The sequence below is a fragment of the Marmota flaviventris genome, chromosome 13 (assembly GCF_047511675.1).
Source record: "Marmota flaviventris isolate mMarFla1 chromosome 13, mMarFla1.hap1, whole genome shotgun sequence".
NCBI classification, from domain to species: domain Eukaryota; kingdom Metazoa; phylum Chordata; class Mammalia; order Rodentia; family Sciuridae; genus Marmota; species Marmota flaviventris.
The window spans coordinates 82,640,933-82,660,581 of record NC_092510.1 but is presented as its reverse complement, the minus strand read 5'-3'; the positions used below and the strand labels follow the sequence as shown (position 1 = coordinate 82,660,581).

Below are 19,649 nucleotides of genomic sequence, written 5' to 3'. Positions count from 1 at the left end.
TAAAAATTAATATTAACGGTTGAAGAGGCAAGGTCTACAGGACTGGATATAGATAGTGAGAGAGGTGAAGGTATTAAAGATGACTCCTAGGTTTCTGGTTTGTTGTAGACAAAGCTGATGGTGTCATTAACTGGCACTGGGAATCCTCAAAGAGGACCCAGTTTGGGATGAAGTGTAAATCATGATTTGTATTTTACACATATTGAATTTTTTTTCATGATTTTGAGATACACTGTGGAGATATCAAGGAGTCTGTTGGATATGCTAGCCTGGAATTAATTATGAGATGAGCACTGCCAAACAAGGAATAAAGTATTAGTTTTTTGCTAGGGATCCAAGTAGGGGAGCTTTTGGGTGGTGGAAAGTGGAAGAGACACCATGGAGAGGAAGAGGCTCAAGAAAATAATCCTATAAAGTTGTATATGAACTTCTGGGATATCCTCAAGCTGTACATGCATGGATCTGATATGGACTCTGTGGGGTAGGTCATGTTTAAGTTCCAAATATGTCACTAGAAGCCTGTATGCAGGGCAGATTTGAAAAACACTGCAAAGTTTTTGAAAACTTAGGTGACAGTGAAACCATGGCTTATATAAGATGGGTAGAAGCTTGTGATCAGAACCTATTAGGTCAATTGTTTGTTCTCACACATACACATCATAATTTTTCATTGGCTATAAATAAGACCCAGAGTCACAATATCAAACATGTCCAGAATGCCACTCATCATATGAGGAAATAAGAAAATTTCAACACCTTACAAGGGAAAAGACAATAAATACTAACCCCAAAGTGACAAAGATGTTGGAATAATTAAAGCTCTAACACAGCTATTATAATTATCCTCCAAATAGTAGAGACAAGCATTCTTGAAATGAATGAAAAGATAGAGGATCAGTATCAAAATACAAGGTAAGTTATGAAAGAAATAGAAAATTTACAACTGAAAAATACAATTGAAATGAAAAAATGTACTTGATGGATTCAATCATGGAATGTAGATTACAGAAGAAAAATCAGTGAATTTGAAGATAGAGCAACAGAAATTAACCAATTCAAACAATAGAGGAAACAAGATCGAAAGAAAAATATTTGTCTGAAAAGCTAAAACTTGTCTGCCAGTTGTTCTTTCAAGAAAAAAAAAAGGCAACTCATGAAAAAAATGATGGATTTAGCTCACAACTCAGTTGCACAATATGCATTTCCTCAAGGCAAACATGACACATCTAGTGGGTGACTGCTTTTTTCTTTTTATCTCAATAATATGAGAAAAATAAACCACCTGCTTTCACTTGGCAGGATCAGTAGTATACCTTCACCATCTTACTCTAGGCTTAAATTTATCTCCTAATTCTGTTCCATCGAATGGATACTGGGATATCAGTTTATAGCTTCCTTGTGATTTTTTTGGTCTTGGTATCAGGGAAATAAGACCTCAAAGAATGAATTGGGGTGTGTTCTCTCCCCTTCTATTTAGACAATTGGTGTTGATTTTTAAAATACTTGGTAGAATACACTAGTGGAGCCACTGGACCCTGGGATTTTCCTTTTTGGGAAGTTAGTTTTTTAAAAAATTTTTGATTTTTTAATATATATAAATATATATATTTATAGTTACAGGTCAGTACAGATTTTCTGTTTCTTCTTGAGTCATATTTGATAGTTTGTATGATTCAAATTGGAAAGGAAGAAGTAAATTATCTGTGTTCATAGATGACAAGAAAATCCTAAACCAAACCAAACCCAAACAAACAAACAAATGAAAACAACCCAAGAAAAAGAAAAGAAAGAGAGCTAATAAATGAATTCAGGGAAGTTATGGGATGCAAGTTTAATGTACAAAAGCTAGTAATATTTCTATAGACTAACTGTAAACAATTTTCAGAAAAGGAGTCCTAAGCAATTTAGCAAGATCTTATATAAAATAAAAACTAAAAAGGGGTGGGAATGTAGTTCAGTGGTAAAGTATTCCTGAATTCAATTCCCAGTACAAAAAAAAAAATTCCATGTAAGATAGCATCAAGAAGAATAAAATACTTAGGAATAAATTTGTCCTAGCAGTTACAAAGTTGCAAGACTTATACACTACAAATTGCAAAACTGTTGAAATCAAAGAAGACCTAACTAAATGGAAAGATATTCTGCATTTTTGTATTGGAAGACTCATTATTACTAAAATAATATTTTCCAAAGTGATCTACAGATCCAGTGTAATTCATATCAAAATCCCAAAGGATTGTTTTCCATATCAAATTCTAAGGGACACTAAGTAACAAAAAAGAAAAAAATCTTAAAGAAGAGCGAAGTTGGAGGACTCATATTTCCTGACTTCCATACCTGCTACAGAGGTACAGTAATTAGAACATTGTGATACAGTGGAGTTCTATTCAATCATAAAGGAAAAAGATATTATGTTATTTGTAGGAAAATGGATGGGCCTTAAGAGTTTTATGTTAAGCAAAATAAAACAATTTCAGAAAGTCTCTGGTCATATGTTTTCTCTCATGTGGAAATTAGAGAGAAAAAAGAGGAAAAAAAAAAAAAAGAGGGAGGGGGAAATCTTAGAAAAATAGAAGGGATACCAGTAGTGTAGAGGAGAAGGAAAAAAGAGGTATTGGGAAATGAAATTGACCAAATTATGTTATGTGCAAGTATGAATATTTAACAACAAATCTCCTATTATGCATAGTTATAATGCACCAAAACACAAAAACAAAACTCCAAATCATTGTGGTAGTAGTATAGGGATAGACATATAAAGCAAAGGGATAAAATTGAGAGTCCAGAAATAAATCCATACATCTATTGTCAATTGCTTCCCCCCCCCCCCCCCAAACAGGTGCCAAGAGCATTCAGTGAGGGTAAAGAATAGCTTCTTCAGCAAATAACGGTGGGACAACAGAATATCCACATGCAAAAGAATGAAGTTGGACCCTTACCTCATATCATATGTAAAAATAAACTCAAAATGGATCAAGGAATTAAATGTAAGAGCTAAAATTAGAAAACTTAGAAGAAACAGAGGGTTAAATAAGATATTGGATATGACAATGATGTTAGATATGACACCAAAAGCCCAAGCAACAATAGAGAAAAAAAATAGTTAAATTGGATTCAATTGAAAATTTAAAATTTGAACATTAAAGGACATTATCAAGACAGCCCAAAGAATGGAAGTCCACAGCTTAATCTTGCCAATCCTATGTAGTTCTATTCTGTGGACTTCTTCCCCCCCCCCCTTCTTGATAGTATCCTCTATATTAGATTTTAATTAAATAAATCTAATTAAAGTCTAATATATAGAATATATAAAGAGTTCTATAACAAAAAAAATTCAGCTTAACAGTTGGGTAAAATAATAGGTATTTTCAAAGAAGCTATATACACCACCAATAAGTGTATGAAAAGTTATTCACATTATTAGAGAAATACAACTCAAAACCACAACAAGGTACCACTTCATACCCATCGGGATGGCCATAATTAACAAGTGGGAAATAAGTGTTGATGAGGATATGGAAAAATTGGAAATTGGAAGCTGTAAGAGCAGAAGATATTGAACTGATTTAGGGATTGGGGCAGTGATGGAGGAAAAAAAGGAGAGCACTGCCTATTTGGGAAGAGTGGTGAGTTTATTCCAAAGGCACGACAGTTCTGTTCTGAGAATGGCAGAAATCATCACTGCATAGAAGGGATTGCAAAATCCACACTATTTTTTGTGGATTGTAGGAGTCCAGACATTTATTTTCTGCCTTAGTGTACATAACAATGACATGTGGAATTTGTTACACATGAAGACTCCTGGGCCTCATTCTCAGTGATCATGTTTCAGTCCATTTGGGCTGGGCCTGAAAGCTACACTGGTACAAGTACTCTGGGTGAATCTCATGCAGGTCCTCCAAGGGCCACATTTGGAGGAACATAATTGTGGAGCAAAATGTGTAGTTTTCAATAAAAATATTGTTTTTAATCACTTTTCTGTCTTATGAAACTTCATAGTATTTGAGATACAAAAAAAAAAAAAAAATCAAAAGTGGATTTCTTAAACCTGTGAGTAATTTCCTAGAACCCTTTTATTAGTACTTGGAGCCACACTTATGTCTCAATATTTCACTGTCACTTAAAAGGAGAAATCAATTGCACTTCCATTTAAAATTCCCCTTAGAAAACTTTCTGGGAAGAGAAGTTTTTTTTACTAATAAGTTTCAATTGTGTCTTTGCAAGCTTGCAATCTCGCCTACCCATGGGGCACAGCCCCATTGTGTCTTATTTAACCTGTGTGCATTTCCAGGGCAGCAGTGCTTCTCAGGATCTTAAACTATAATGAAACTTGCCAGAAACCCAGTTCCCTCCAGACAGTAATAATTGGTCTGTGACTATTACTTGGTGTAGTGGGAATAGTGTCATAATGAAGAACTGAGTGCTTCAGAAAAGGAAAATCATGACTGATTTAATTCGGTGTATTTAGTTAACAAGGGCCTGCTCTTGCACTATTTGGAGAGCTAAGCCAAGAGGCTGCCTCTCCAGAAGGCCATAGGAAGGTCTTTTCAGAAGGCATGGGGGCACCTGGAGTGAGAGATGGTGAGCTAGGTGTGGACTCCAAGCATTTTACTGCTTCCTGAGCAAAGAAGCACTTGCCAGTGTGACTCCATCTCCTTCCCTCATCTCCCATTTCTTTGCCACTAATAGGCACATAGATTAGCTGAGGTAGCATTTCCTTGTATCTTTATCCTGTTTCTTGCCTCATTGCAAGGGAAGAAGGATTCCCCAACGTTATACCAATAGTAGCACAGTGCCCAGGACAAGTCAGGGGTGGTCCCATGTAACTCTGCATGAGTCAGAACTATGTCCACCATATCTGCTAAGTTTAGATAGAATGTACCACCTACATTAATAATTATTCTATGCAGTCCTGGTACACAAGAGGCTATTTTAATATCAGATTGCCTGCTAGCTGTGCTTCTAAAAGAATTTAATAAAGATCTTTTTCTATTTCCTTTCTATCATTTGTTATCTTTCAGCTACCAGCAAAAGCTGGCACTGAATGGAATCTACATCTGGAGAAAGCATTCTACCATAAGAAGGACACTGATAAACAAGAGCTCCAACATGTTTTACACAAATGTTTTCCAAGAACTCTATTTTTGAAAAAGTATGATTTCACTTTTCTATTCTTTGAACTGCACATTAGAAATATTCCTGTATAAAACCCATCCAGCCTCATCCCCTGAGTTAATGCCAGGTAATAGTACCAGGTAATAGTAAATATCTATCCCATTGCTATACCATATACCAATAGCAGTGCTGTTCAAAATGGGTCTGTGGACCAGCAGTAACTGCATTTACTATTTGGATCTTTGTTAGTCATAAATGATCAGTTTGGTACACATTTCTGTAGACCTTTCTGGTGTTATACTTTTCTAATTCTCAAACTTTACTGTGTTTGAGAATCACCTGCTGGTATAGGCTGAATTTTATCCTCCCAAAATTTATATATCAGTATCCTAACTCCTAATATCTTAGAATGTGATTGACTGTATTTGAAAATAGGGACTTTGAAGAGGTTATTCAGTTATATTGAGGCCATTAGATGAGATTAATCCAGTCTGACTGGTGTTAGTTAAGAAAGGGTAATTAGAAATTACAAACTAATTGTGAAAGCCAGAAGGCCTTCTTGTATCTTATACTCATCTCCTATAGCTGCAAGGCAGAGAAAGCAAAGGGCCAGGGTAGAGAAATATATTGTGATCTAAACCAAGGCAGGTCTGCAAGGACAAGGTTGAGAAAGAATGGGACCCTGATACCTGGGATGGGGACACTGATATTGATGCCTCCACAAAGTCTCGCATCTCTGGATTTCCCTAAGCCCTTTGAGCTTGCAGAAGTGGTCCCCCTAATAAGGGATAACATCCCTTCTTGCCTTCAGATATTGCAAGGTCCTCTCCTTCTTAATGACACTTATGTCCCATCAAGGTCTGCCCCCACTTCCCTTCACAAAACTATAATTAGGATTAAATTACAGTATTACCCCACTGGAGATGTGTAGGACCTAAAAGTTTGGAACAACACATGTCCTCAAAGATCTGTGCATCTAGTTGGCACATTCCATCAGAAGCTGGGAGAAAACATGGGATTAGACAAAAGAACTTCTAGAATGTAAGGTCAAGAAAGGGAGAGTTTATCCACTTGAGAACACTCACTCAGGAGTAGGAAAGATATAAACAATATAAAAATGTTTTATGTACAAATATTTTTTGCCTTTTCATGTGATAGAATTCTCCCCAGTTGAATCAGTATAGACCTACATCATCTTAAATGGTTGGCTGGTATTCCATTGTGAGAATATGTCACAGTTTTAATATGACTTTGTATGACTCTGCACACTGTTTCTTTTCTAGAAGTAAGTTCATTTTGCTCAATAGCCAAGGAATGAATTTTGGCCTACTGATCTATTTGTCTTTTCATTTTGTTTGAATGATATTTGCTATTCTTTATCAACTTTGTTCTTTCTGTTCAGAATTGCTGCATATATATTTACTTAAGTGGAACAAAAACAAAGTGTTTATTCTCAGTCATGTTGCTTTTACTAAAGATAGTCCCGAAAACACAACAGTTTTAAAAAGTCTTATTTACTTAGAACATACAGAATTTTTTTTCAATATTTTATTTTTTTTAGGTGTAGATAAAACACAATGCTGTTTTTATTTTTATGTGGTGCTGAGAATTGAACCCGGGTCCCTTCCATGCTAGGGGAGTGCTCTACTGCTGAGCACAATCCTAGCCCCAAACAGACTTTTATAAGACTTTTGTGTTGATTTGAAACATGCAGAAGTTCTTTCAGCCTTTTGCCTTGTGGTTTTGTGATAGCATGTGCATACACATGTAGGAATTTGTTTTATCAATACAGAATGGTTCTGCTACCACACCCACTTTGAAAAATGGAATATTGCACATAGTAATGTGGTTGAGTTAATCTAAATATATTTCTGAAGCAGTATATGGAAGGAATCTTAAGAATTTTAAAGATATCCAAATGGGAAGAGATGCATATATAATTTATTAAATTCTAATTTAAGTAGAGTTGTATACAATGGACTCTTAATCACTTTCAGTTGGGTTTTGATATTAATTTGCAACACATATGAAACTAAGAGAGTTTCCCTTATTCTATCAGGCCTAGATTTCTCACATAATTTAGGTTCTGTTGATCTTTCACATAGGAGTCACAATGCAACGTAAAGCAGTAGAGTACCAACCTAAGAGTTCTTCAAAACAGTGAAATGGGTATTGAGATTAAGAGGATTCAAAAAAGAGGGGATTAGAAGTCTACATAAATTTTTGGTGAAACAAGAGTAGAATGAAGATGGGAGAACAAAAATGCATGGGGGATGTCCTGTGCATTGGGTCCAGCAAGGGAAATTCTTTTAATGACATACTCTAGATCATTAGGCAATATCTTTGGGTTGGCTGAGTACCTTCTTGGGTTCATAGCATTACTCCTCCTCCTCCTCCTTCTCCTCCTCCTCTTCCTCCTCCTCCTCCTTCTTCTCTCCAATACTGTAAATTCTCAGAGATCAGAAACTTCTGGAAAGAGCTATGATCAGTTAAGTAAAGAAAAATAATTTCCACTTTCAGGACATTGGAGGAACAAAAGTATCATTTATTGAATAGAAAACTGAACTGCACAGGTGGCCAGAGGTAATAAATTTTAGTAGGTGATCAAGGAAAACGTTGGTGAGACTTGATCTTATGAGAATAACAGAATTGGGTATTGACTCAGAGAACAATGCCATACTACCCAAGTTATTGCCTCCAGACCTAGAGGCAGTAAGATTCAAATTTCTTCCTCTTCTTTCTCTCTTCCTTTCTTTCAAAAAGCGTATTTGTATTATAGTCCATGTCTTGACATTGTTTCCTTCCACTTGCATCTGATCTTTTAGAACGCCCTTTTATTATTGGTAAGATACACACACATATACACACACACATTCACACACACATATGTAAAATATATCTTGTTAAATAGGTTGACTTGAAAAGACAAATCTTGGTAGTTTAAAAAGTTAAATGTGGGCTGGGGTTGTGGCTCAGTGGTAGAGTGCTTGCCTCGAATATGAGGCACTGGGTTCAATTCTCAGCATCATATATAAATAAAAAATAAAGGTCCATCAACAACTTAAAAAAAAAGTTAAATGTATTAATGTCTTCTACTTTACTTTTTTTCCTACCTGATTTATTTTGGATCTTGTGCTCATTCTAATTTTTGTAGTCACACTAGGGGGCACTGTTGAGTCAGAAAAAACCTTCCTAAGTGTTTGCCTGTTTTGTATTAATGCTGAATTTGCAACTCCCTTCATTTATGTCAGTACTTCACCTTCTGTGCTAACAGTAGGATATGAAAAAGACGTGTGGATTGGCTTCCACTGCAGAAAAACATAAGGATGACTTAAAACAGTGCTTGTTGAAAGTTGGGGAAAGAAAAATGCATATTTGTGAAGGAGTGCTGATGTTTTTTTTCTTTTTGCATTTTTGGGTTATAAATTCACATTAGTGATACAGCCAATATACAAACCACAGTTGTAGCAACAAGAGAAAGAAACAGGATATGACCCCTTTTGTGAGATGCTCATAATATTCCCAAGGAGGCAGGGGAAAACTCCATTCATCTGCAGTTGATTCAGAATGTTCTTTTCTGTTGCTTGTCAGTTTGGAATGGATTTAACTACTGCTAAAAAGTTACAGGAACAACAGCTTCATAGCTACAATTAATCTGTTTCTTCACAAAACAAGTTCATCCCAGATCAGCCATGTGACCTGCCCCAGCAGTGCCCAACCCTCTGACCCGAGTCTTGCTAGAACAGCAACTCTTTTGGGACTGAGGAAGAATACATGTTCCAAGTCCTTCCTTTTACTTCTCTCAAGTTTGGTGCCTGCTGTGATGGAGAGTCCTTTTTTAAACCAGATACTAAAAAGTAGATGTAAAAATCCAAATCCATTCAACAGAGAATTTCAATGCCAGTTTGGGATAGAATAAACCACAAATATTTGAGTGGTATCTTGATATACCATTGCAGTTTAAAAAACAGATTAGGATAATTTGAGTTTTCTCATGGTAAAGCTAATGTGGCACTTAAACTGATTTCAATCTTATTTAAGCTGAACCTCAAAAGATTCTTACATTGAGTTTTTTATCTTTTGTATTAATAGAATCAGACCTAAGATTGTTTTTATCTCCACCTACCCTTAGTACAATTATATTATTTTACAAATATTTTAGGAATGATGTGCCATCACATTTCCATTAAAAAGTATTTATTAAAAACACACATTGTTCATGTAGTTGTTGTGTGTGCACAACTAGTTGTGATTCTTGTTGACTTGACATCCACTCTTCCCTGGAGAGCAAATACACTGCAGTTTGCATCCCAGCCCCATGGATTGCTGGTACTTGGGCTGTCTTGGGCAATGTATTTGGTGCTCTCCTTCTTGTATTGATGGATGTAATATTGCCTTTGCTATTGTAGCTTTCTGCAGATTAAATGATGCATTAAAGTACAATAACAGAGTGGCAAAGTGTTAAATGGAATCTGGTGTGCTCCCTTTTGCATCCAAGCTAAGACCAGTAATGATGTCATAGAAACAGTAATAGAAATGGCTGCCTTGTTTTGTGTCCCCACATCATCCTGGATAATAATCACACATACAAATACTAAAAAAAGGGAAGCACATTTCTTGCAGAATTGTATCAAAGGGAAAACATATCTACTGTCCAAAACCTAGAATAAAGCTGAGTTATTTATAATACATGGAGCATGCCAGAGCCTTATGCATGCCACAGCATCAATGCTAGGGACTGAATGTAGGACTCCATGCATGCTGAGCAGTGCTGTACAACTGAGCTGTACTCCCAGCCACCACCTGAGTATTTTAATCAGTTTTGTGAATGACTTTGGGTCAAAGGAATGAATTCAATAAAAGAAGTGCAGCCTATATTTATACGAGGCACAATTATTTTAGAAAACAGTATAGAATTCCCTCAAAAAAACTAAAAAATAGAATTACCATATAATCCACAAATCTCACTTCAGGGTACACGTCTAAAGGAATTGAAATCTGTGTGTTGAGACATCTGTGCTCCCATGTTCATTGTAACATATTCACAGTGGTCAAGACACGGAATCAAGCTTAGTGTCCACCATCAGAGGGATGGATTGAAAAATATGACAGAATACACAATGGGACACATTAAGTCTTAAAAAAGCAGCGAGTTCTGTCATTTGCAACAACATGGATGAATCTGGAGGATATTTTGCTAAATGAAATAAACCAAGCACAGAGAGACAATACTGCATGATCTCACTTATATGGAGAATTTAAAAATGCTGATGTCTTGGAAATCATTTCCAGAGATTGTAGACATGAAGGTAGACAGGCAAAGGAAAGATACTGGCCAAAAGATACAAAATTTCAATGAGACAGGAGAAATGAGTTCTGGTGATCAATTATTTTGCATTAACAATTAACAATAATATAGTTAATTATGTATATTTCAAAATAGTGAAAAGAGAAGACTTAATTAAAAAATAATTTTTTAAAAAAAAATTTACTGGGGATTGAATCCAGTGACTCACATGTGCTAGGCAAGCATTTTGTCACTGAGCTGCACCCAGTCCCTTATTTTATTTTGAGACAGAATTTGCTACATACTGAATTCCTGTGTATTTTGATGCATTTAGTTTTTAGAACACTGAATTAAATTTTTTTTTTTTTGCCTTCTGGGATTATTTTCTTTTACTTTAACGAAATAATAAAATATTTCCAAAATGATTTGGGGAGATACATATAGATTTAGAAGTGGATTATATTAAAGAACACAGTCCAGCTCATTTATACTTTGGGCCTTGCTGGATGGGTGACTTTAATTAGCACATTAATTGTATGCCTATAATGGATGCACCTAAAGCAACTATTCCTTCTCCAAATTGTTTTTTTTTTTTTTTTTTAAAGACAATTTCACTTCAGGAAGAACCTCTGTGAGGTACTCTGGCATTGGCCATAGGAATATTCCATTTGCTTGGTCAATTTTTAGCATTCCTGAATAGAGCTGTCATACATGATAGGCATATCTAGCCCTGTCCAATAGCACAAATTTACACTCTTAAAATAAAGTTAGAGAAATGTTTTATTAATGACCTTGTTTACATTATTGACATATGTGTGGCTGTATGTGTATATATGTCTCTTCTAAAGGACAATGAGGGACATCAGTAAATAATTTCCAAAATATTTCTTAAAAACAAGCACAGTGCAACCCAACCACATGTCTCCAGAGCTTCAAATCATCACGTATTGTATTCCTAAATATTTAAATAGTGTCATTGGAGAAAGCGGTTTATAAAAAGTTATTGCAGAAATGTGCTTGAAAAGCATTTACATAATTGTAAAAAGAGTTTTCCAGTGATTAAAAATGCTTAAAGAAGGGTGAGGGCTGGTTCTCTTTTCTGTTTTTTTTTCCTAAGTCCTTCTCAGCAGTCTCTGGCTTGAACTGTAAGCAGCTACCTACAGATTGATTTAACAGTTGTAACTTAAGACTGCCAGGGCTGGTTTCTTTCAGAGAAGGCTGCTGGACTGCTCTTTTTCCAATAAATATAGAGTCTAATTTTTTTTTTTTTGTGTGTGTGTGTTAAGTAGACAAAGACTCCCTTTGAAACTCGCAGTCTGAGTACCAAACACTAGACTCATTGTCTCTGAAACAATAAGTGCCACAGTCAGTCTTCAGAAAGGGGGATGGATTTGCTTGTATTCAAGAATCATAGAAGTTTTACACATCTAGAAAAGTGATGCACAGCTGAGTTTTCAATAGTTGATACACGGGGCTGTGTACAGTATTGTACTCTCACTGGTATATGCTATGCGTGGATCCACTGTGGATTCACCATGAATTATTTACTGTTTATAACTAATAAAACCAAATGACTTCAAATGAAAATAGGCAAGATTCTTGTGCGTATTTAGTTTTGCACATGAGCATGTAGAATTGTGTGTCATACTCATTCTGGAAGTGGAGTAGCATTCAAAGTCAGGGATTTTCTTGTATTAGTTCTCCAGAGGCAGACACTAGATTGAAGCTTGATATGCAAATGATATTAGGGAACTGCTTTCCAGAGAGAGAAGTAAGAGAATAAGAGATGCACATCAGTGAGGGAAACATCCAAGCTAGGGTTCAATTTCAGGCAAATTTATAGCCTCAGATGTACCATACAGAATTGTAGATCTTAAATTATAGCTTGGAGTTTGTCCCAATTTAAGGCAAGGGAGTTGGGCTTTCACAAATCAGTCATTGGCTGAGAGCTACCCATGGGTTTTAAAGTCTCAGATATTTCCAACTCACTGTGCATGTAGGCAAATGTACTTCTAGGGCTGACAGTGGTCTTATGAAGAAAGTTATAGGTGTGGGCACATGCTGCAGAAGCACAGAAAGGGTGGGGTGGGGTGGGGTGGCTGCAAAGAAATGACAGAACTTCCAAGGAGATCTGGGTTCAGTAGCAATAGTTGTTTGCTATGGGGATTACTGGTTAATTCTGATTGAATTCTTTTCAATAATTAAAAAAATTTCATGGAATGATTCTGATGCATTTTCTTTTCTTTTGGTCCAGGTTGGCCTCAAACTTCTGGGTTCAATAATTCCTGCCTCAGCCTCTGGAATAGCTGGGATTATAGGTATGAGTCACAGTGCCTAGTTTCAGTTTCTTTGGAAAAGAATTATTAATATGCAAATAATTCTGATCAGATATTCCTTAGGGCTATACTTCAGGAAATATTATTATTTCTCAAACACAGTCTTAGAGACTTCATACTTGTTTCTTCTGCCAAAGTATCACAAAAAAAACACAGATTTTTTTTTGGCAAAAAGCAGGAAAAACTGAACTTTGTGATTGAAGGATCTCCTTGTTTCACCTTGACCCAGTCTTGCCATCATTTAATAGATGTTGGGTGCCTCTTAATGTAGCAAGCACACAATTTCCTTATGTAGTATTTTTGCTACAATCTTATTTAAACAAAACCCAATTAAAACTTGCCATAACTTCCAGTTTCTAACAAAAACATTATTATTTGGAACAGTCAATGTTCCTTTAGCTCCTCAGGTTTATCCGTGTATTTGCTACTTGTTTTTGCATTATCCCTTTCTGTATCTCAGCCCTTCCACCTACCAACCTTTCACTGATATTCTTTAGCAGAATAATGAACAACACAGTAACCACTAGTCATATGGATATGGAGCACGAATTGATGTCTGCTGCAAGGGTAAAGTACATACTGGGTTTCAAAGATTGTGTACAAAAAAAAATCTCATTAATGATTTTTATTTGATTACATGTTGAAATGATCATATTTTGGATATACTGGATTAAATAGAAAATTATTAACATTATTTTATCTGAGTTCTTTTGCTTTAAAAATAAGGCTACTAGAACGTTTAAATTTACATATCGCTTATATTATTTCTTTTTTTAAATACTTTTTAGGTGTCTATGGACCTTTATTTTGTTTATTTATATGTAGTGGTGAGAATCAAACCCAGTGCCTCACTTATGCTAGGCAAGCGCTCTACCACTGAGCCACAACCTCAGCCCCTACTTATGTATTTCTGTTAGTCAAATCTGTTTTAGAATTTTCTTTATTGAAGATCCACTGGAGGCAAATTCTCAATTTTCTTTCTTTCTTTTTTTTCAATGCTAGATTTCAAGCCCAGGGCTTTGCACATGCTAAATAAGTACTCTGTCACGGAGTTACACTTTCAGCCCATTGAAATCTTTTTTCACTGCATAGATTGTGCTAGAATGAATGATTCTCTCTCACCATATTGAGTATGTTATCTTACTGTTTCTGTCTTCTGTTTTTGCCCTTTAAACATTATTTAACATTGTCACTAATTTGTCTTTTCCCTCTGGCTTCTGTTTGAAAACTCTCCCCTGGTTTTTTAGTGTTCTGATGGTTAATTATGATGAATCTAGTTATGGTTTATTATTATGTATCCCAATTGGGATTCACTGGAATTGTACATTGGTTCCTTCTATCCAATTCTGAGAAATTGCTTGTCATTATTTATTTGAATTCACCTCTTCCCCATTCTGTTTTTCCCCCTCCTTCTGAAATTCCAACTACACGTTTTAGACTCTGTCTTCTGTGCCTTAGCTTCTCTCTCATGTTTTCCATCTTTCTGTCCCTCTAAGAAGCACACCAAGTTAATTCTTCGTAACTACATAGCATTTTGCTAAGACCTCCATCTGTGTGTCATTTTCAACTCCTTCATGGCATTTGCTTCATTGCTGTGATTTTAATTTGCTCCTCAGAGCTCTATTTGACTCTTTTTCAAATCTTATTTTAATTTTTTTTGTTCTTTAATCAAATTTAAATGCTTTATTTCTTTGGAAAATTTAAACTAACATGCTTTTTCAGATGGTGTGCTTAATATTTCTAGTATCTAGACTTTGCTGGTTTTCTTTGTTATTATTGCAACTTTCTCTTATGGTAACTTTTTTCCTTGTGATTTATTGATTTATTTATTTCCTGATGATGATGATGATGATGATGATGATGATGATGATGATTTTACTGTGAGCTGCTCATAGTTCTTGAACTGAATTCTGGTAGGAATTCTTTGAGATCTGTTTAGGTTTGGCTCATTATAAAAAAGACTTAACATGTGCTTTCCCCCAGGAGCTTAGGGTCTTGAAAAATCCATTGGGAAAACTTAAAATCCTCAATTTCAGGTTTGTTGTATCATCCCATTAGTGAAAATTTCAGACTCCCGTGGAGGCCAGTTTGTTCTTTACCCTCTTTAACTCATCTCGAGGTTTCATATGGGCAACTTTCCCTGCTGTCCCCTGGGTGTAGGAGGTGAGTTTGGTTCTGTTCATCTTACTCTCATGTCGTGTAGCACTTTGGGAATATATTTGTTCTCTGGGCAGACTTTCACGAGATTGTCCGTCGCCAGTGAGACGTGTCTTCTGTCCTTTGGAACCTGTGAGCCTGCAGAAACAGAAGCCTAAGGATACACGGATTCAGAAAATGCCTCAAGACACAGCTGGGTTTAGTTCTCTACTTATCTCTTTAGGTGTTTTTTTTCTCTTTAGTTTTTGTTTTCTGAGGATTGCCTATTTCTTACCATTTTTAAGATAAGTTTTTAAAAATTCATTTTCTGGTATGTTTAGCAATTTTCATGAAGAGGGTCAGTCATGGTTTTTCATCCATTAAATTACCACCAATAAAAACTTTATGCTTGCATTAAGGGAAAATTTAAAATTATATTTGCAACAATTGAATGTGATTTTCCATATTTGACTGCTGCCTTCTTGACCTCTCTTTCAACCATGTTAGCTGTAGAATGTAGTTCAGGACATTTCTACAAAGGGTGTATCTGAGGCATTCTTGCTGTATCCTTTCAAGAGAAATTTTTCCTATTGCTTGTTTGTGAAAAAAAAAATTGATTCAATTTATAATTTTGGTTCCTTATTTTTTTCCCTCAAACTCTTACAGATAGAACTCCACTTTTGGTTTTTTTTTCCTGGAATTTATGCATGTGATAAAGATAGAGACAAGCTTGAAATTTTTTCTTTCTAGGTAAATTTTTCTTCTTCTTCCATTTTGAAATATTTTTCTTTATCCACATAATTAAAATAGTTTGCGCTTTCATGTCTAGGAATGGTCTCTATTTCAGTAAGTTTTCCTGGAACATGGTGAACCTTGTTTTTTTATAGTCTCAGGACTCCTATTTTATTTTTGTTCCCAAAAAATTCATTCTCCAGTTTCTTCTTTCTTTTTTAATTTGCACTGGTTTTGAGTCCTAATATTTCTGACTTTTTTCTTTGAAAACTATAATAATACTTAGGTTGAAAATTTATTCCCTGTTCTCAAAAATGTTTTTTTTTCCTGTTAAAATTTATGTTCTCATTTCCTCTCAGTGCAGAGATGACTTCTTAAATTTGTTTTCAATGTCATTATTCTAGTTTTATACAATGTTACTACTATTTACTTCTTTCAACAGAAATTTAAAAATTTTTATTATTATGTTTTGTGGTGCTGAGGATTGAACTCAGAGTCTTGTTTGTGTTAAATGTATGCTTTACCGCTGCGCTACATCCTTAGCCCAATGAAGATTCAAATCTCGTTATGGTGTATTGACTTCTGTTGTACTTTTTTCCTTATTTCAGCTAGTTCCTTGTATAATCTCATTTAACCATATCCTCATTGAAGCTCCCTGTCTCTGTTTTACAAAGGTCATATCTTCTTATATGTTTGGGACTACAAGGTAACTACTTACCATAATGTTATTCTGATTCTTCTATAAATTATTTTTTAGAATCCACTTTTCCTCTCGGTTTTCTTGGTTGCGGTAGTTTTTCACTAATTCTATATTGTTTTACTCATTGTTTATTTAATTTTGAATATTTAGATCTATTCAGGCATGGTGTCATTACAAATCAGAGTGGAAATTATCTTTTTATCTGGCATTTAAACAATTTGATTTTTTTTTTTTAGTAGAAGTGTTTTCAAAATGTAGTTTTCAGATCCCTGGATTTTAGGAAAGGTCCTTTTGGGAAGCCTCCATTGATCCTTTTGAGCATACACCCAGCTCTGCTTCTCTCACTTATGAGAACAGAGGAGCTCCCAAAACTCCTTACTGTTTTATACATCAGGCTTCTGCATTAGCATTCACTTGGGGGAAGGAGCTGGTAGCCACTTTTGGAAACTTCACCATTTCAGGATATTAGAATACTAAAAGGTATGAAAACTGAAGGAAATAGGTCCCGAGAGAAAAAACAATGGATAAAAATTGCCTAAAAGGACTTAAAGGAGGGCCAACTTAACTAATAAGAGGAAACAAATGTAAATTAATTTTAACGAAAATTAGCTAGCTACTGTGAAGAAGTGCTTCAGGAAAAGGAAATATGACTTGTATTTCAGCTCTGACAGTGAGTGGGTCAGCTTAGAGGGTGGTAACGTTTTAGCTCCTTCTGTTTCTATTCCCTTTGGTGACAGTGTCTAAAACCCGACCTTTCCTCTACTGAACACACAAGGATGTTGATCATTTTCATTAAGGGGATACATGGGGGCTGATGGCTGGGAGGAGAGCAGGAGACTCGTGAATGTCCACAGTGAGGGGACGGCAGACAGCAAGGGGACAGAAACCTCAAGTTGGAAGACTCAAGCTGACATTCAGTTCCACTGAGAAAGGAAGTTTCCATACCAGCAGGCTCATTATTTGATGGGGATGGAGTGGATTAAAAATATATCGTTAAAATTTGGGTGAGGGACTAGGATGAATGTTGGCCCAGGGTTTGAACACACGGTAGATGAGGCATACTTTTGTGAAGCATATTTCCTTTTTGGCTCTTGTAACTAACTTTTGCTAGGATCAGTTTACTTTGTTGAAGTAAAAAGCAAATGATGCTTCTCTTCCTTCTCTGTTTTCTTTTTTCTTTGTATTTTATCTTACAGGTAATAACTTCTTATTCTCTTACGTAGGTAACCACATGCTATTAACTTGTATTATCACATTTTTTTTAAAGGAACAGCCTAAAAGAAAGTTTATTCAGTAATATTACAGATAAGTCAGCATTTCTAATGCTGGCTAAGAAGCAGCATCACTTGTGGTGGGCACCAAGCTAGCTGCTTTAGCCTTGCTTTAAAGCAAAACTGTAAAAGAGACCACTGTACTGTAGGGTCAGTCCTTTGAGCAGGTCCAGATTTTGGGTTGGGCTTCATCTGACAGGCCCTCCCAGTATGAAGCAAGGGATAAGTAATGGCCTAGGATGGCATGATTCAGAGACTAGCTCTGTATTTAAAACTTCAAGTTTTTCCCTATTGTCCACACCACTGAGACCTGCTACAAATTCTACTGCAAGAGGGGAAACAAAAAGATTAGTTATAAGATAGAACAGTTTGGGCCAGAAATTCACTAGCTCCTGTTTATGAAGTAGACAATGCCAAATACTAGGTTGATAAACTTGGGAGGTGATTTCCTTGAGTTGAAAGACATTCGGACCACAGTAGATTTGGAAACCTCATGTTACAGACCAAAATGGGATAGGCCAATTTCTTGGAAGCAACTAAAGGGTAAAAATACTAAAAAAGTAAAAAGCAGTGTGATAAGATAGGTATATGTTAAAATTGTTTTCTATTTTGGTGTTTCAATCAACCAGACAGTGCTTTTTAAATATCTGCCTGTCCACTCCTGGACCAGAGTTTTCCAAGACCTGGGCAGACTGGCTTCATCCCATCGCTACACCTATAACTGAGTCCTCTGTTCTCCAGTCAGTGATAGACCCGAGATGTGGAGATGGGCTTGGAGCACATAGGCCTCTGCCACAATCAGGTCTCAGGTAACCTGAAAGGCAGCAATGAGGGAGCTCAGCTGAATCTTCTCACTGGTGCCAACAGAAAGCCTGTACTCCATGTCTGCCATTTTGGTCAATAAATGTATTTGAACTGACGATGGAAAGTCCACTCTGTGAACAAATAAGTGAATCCCGGTCAGGATGTCATGCAACACCAAACCCTTCAGAGTTTTCAACTCCATGTTATTTCTGTAGGCTGTGGTGAAGTCCTGATTCAACATCCAGTCCAGAATGTTGGCGATATCAGACTTGAGCGGGTGCCCTGTGCAGGTGTAGACAGTCTCCTCTGTCACCTTCCTGAAGGCCATATTGGTGCTCTGCAAAATATTTAGAGCCCTTCGCATATCTCTGCTGAGTCACAAGTGCTTTCATCCCGTCTTCACTTATATTGACTTTCTCTTCTTCTATGACATGTTCCAGATGGGGAACCATGAGTTCAGGTGTCAGGGAACCAAACCAGAACATCATATGCCGAGACTGCAAGGTGGGGATGATCTTGGACAAATAGTTACAGATGAGGCAAAATCTGGTATTTTCAGTGAATTTCGCAATCACTCTTCTCAAGGCATTCTGGCATTCTGCATCATGGCCTCAGCTTCATCCAAGATCAGTAGCTTAAACCCTTTCTTAAATATTGTCCCTGTGCTGGCATAGCTCCGGATTGGCCCCCGAACAATATCTATTCCTCCGTCATCTGAAGCATTCAGCTCCAGGACCATGGAGCCAAATTCTTTGTCTTTGCATAGCTGTTTAGCACAGGCTAGGATGGTGGACGTCTTTCCTGTCCCTGGAGGGCCGTAAAGAAGCAGGTGTGGCAGTCGGTCTTCACTGATGAATTTCTGAATGGTACTCAGAATGTCCTGATGAGAAATGAGATCATTCAGTGTCCGTGGCTGGTATTTTTCAACCCAGGGCAGGTTCCTGATCTTTGTAGCTGCAAGCTGGTGCTGCTGCTGCTGCCTGGGTGCTGAAGCCTCCATGGCCAGGAGGCTCAGGTGACCGGGGTCACGGTTGTCGTCGTCGTTGTCATCGTCATATCCTCCCAACACCTTCAAGCCTCGAGCTGCGACCGGACCCCCCAGACCCTCCCTCATTTTTGTTTAAAAGCCTTTCCTTTCTGTGCAAAGGACTGCATTTTTTTTTAAAGGAATGAGTACTTTGACATAAAATTTTTAGACTATGTATATGTGCATTTACATGTATACCATATGTGTTGGGACACCACTTATCTGTAGATAGTTTATAAAT

General features: G+C 36.4%; 1 pseudogene; it reads right to left on the bottom strand.

The window, feature by feature from the left end:
* Positions 1 to 18,292: 18,292 nt before the first annotated feature.
* LOC114098775 (replication factor C subunit 5 pseudogene) lies at positions 18,293 to 19,396 on the bottom strand (annotated as a pseudogene).
* Positions 19,397 to 19,649: the final 253 nt, after the last annotated feature.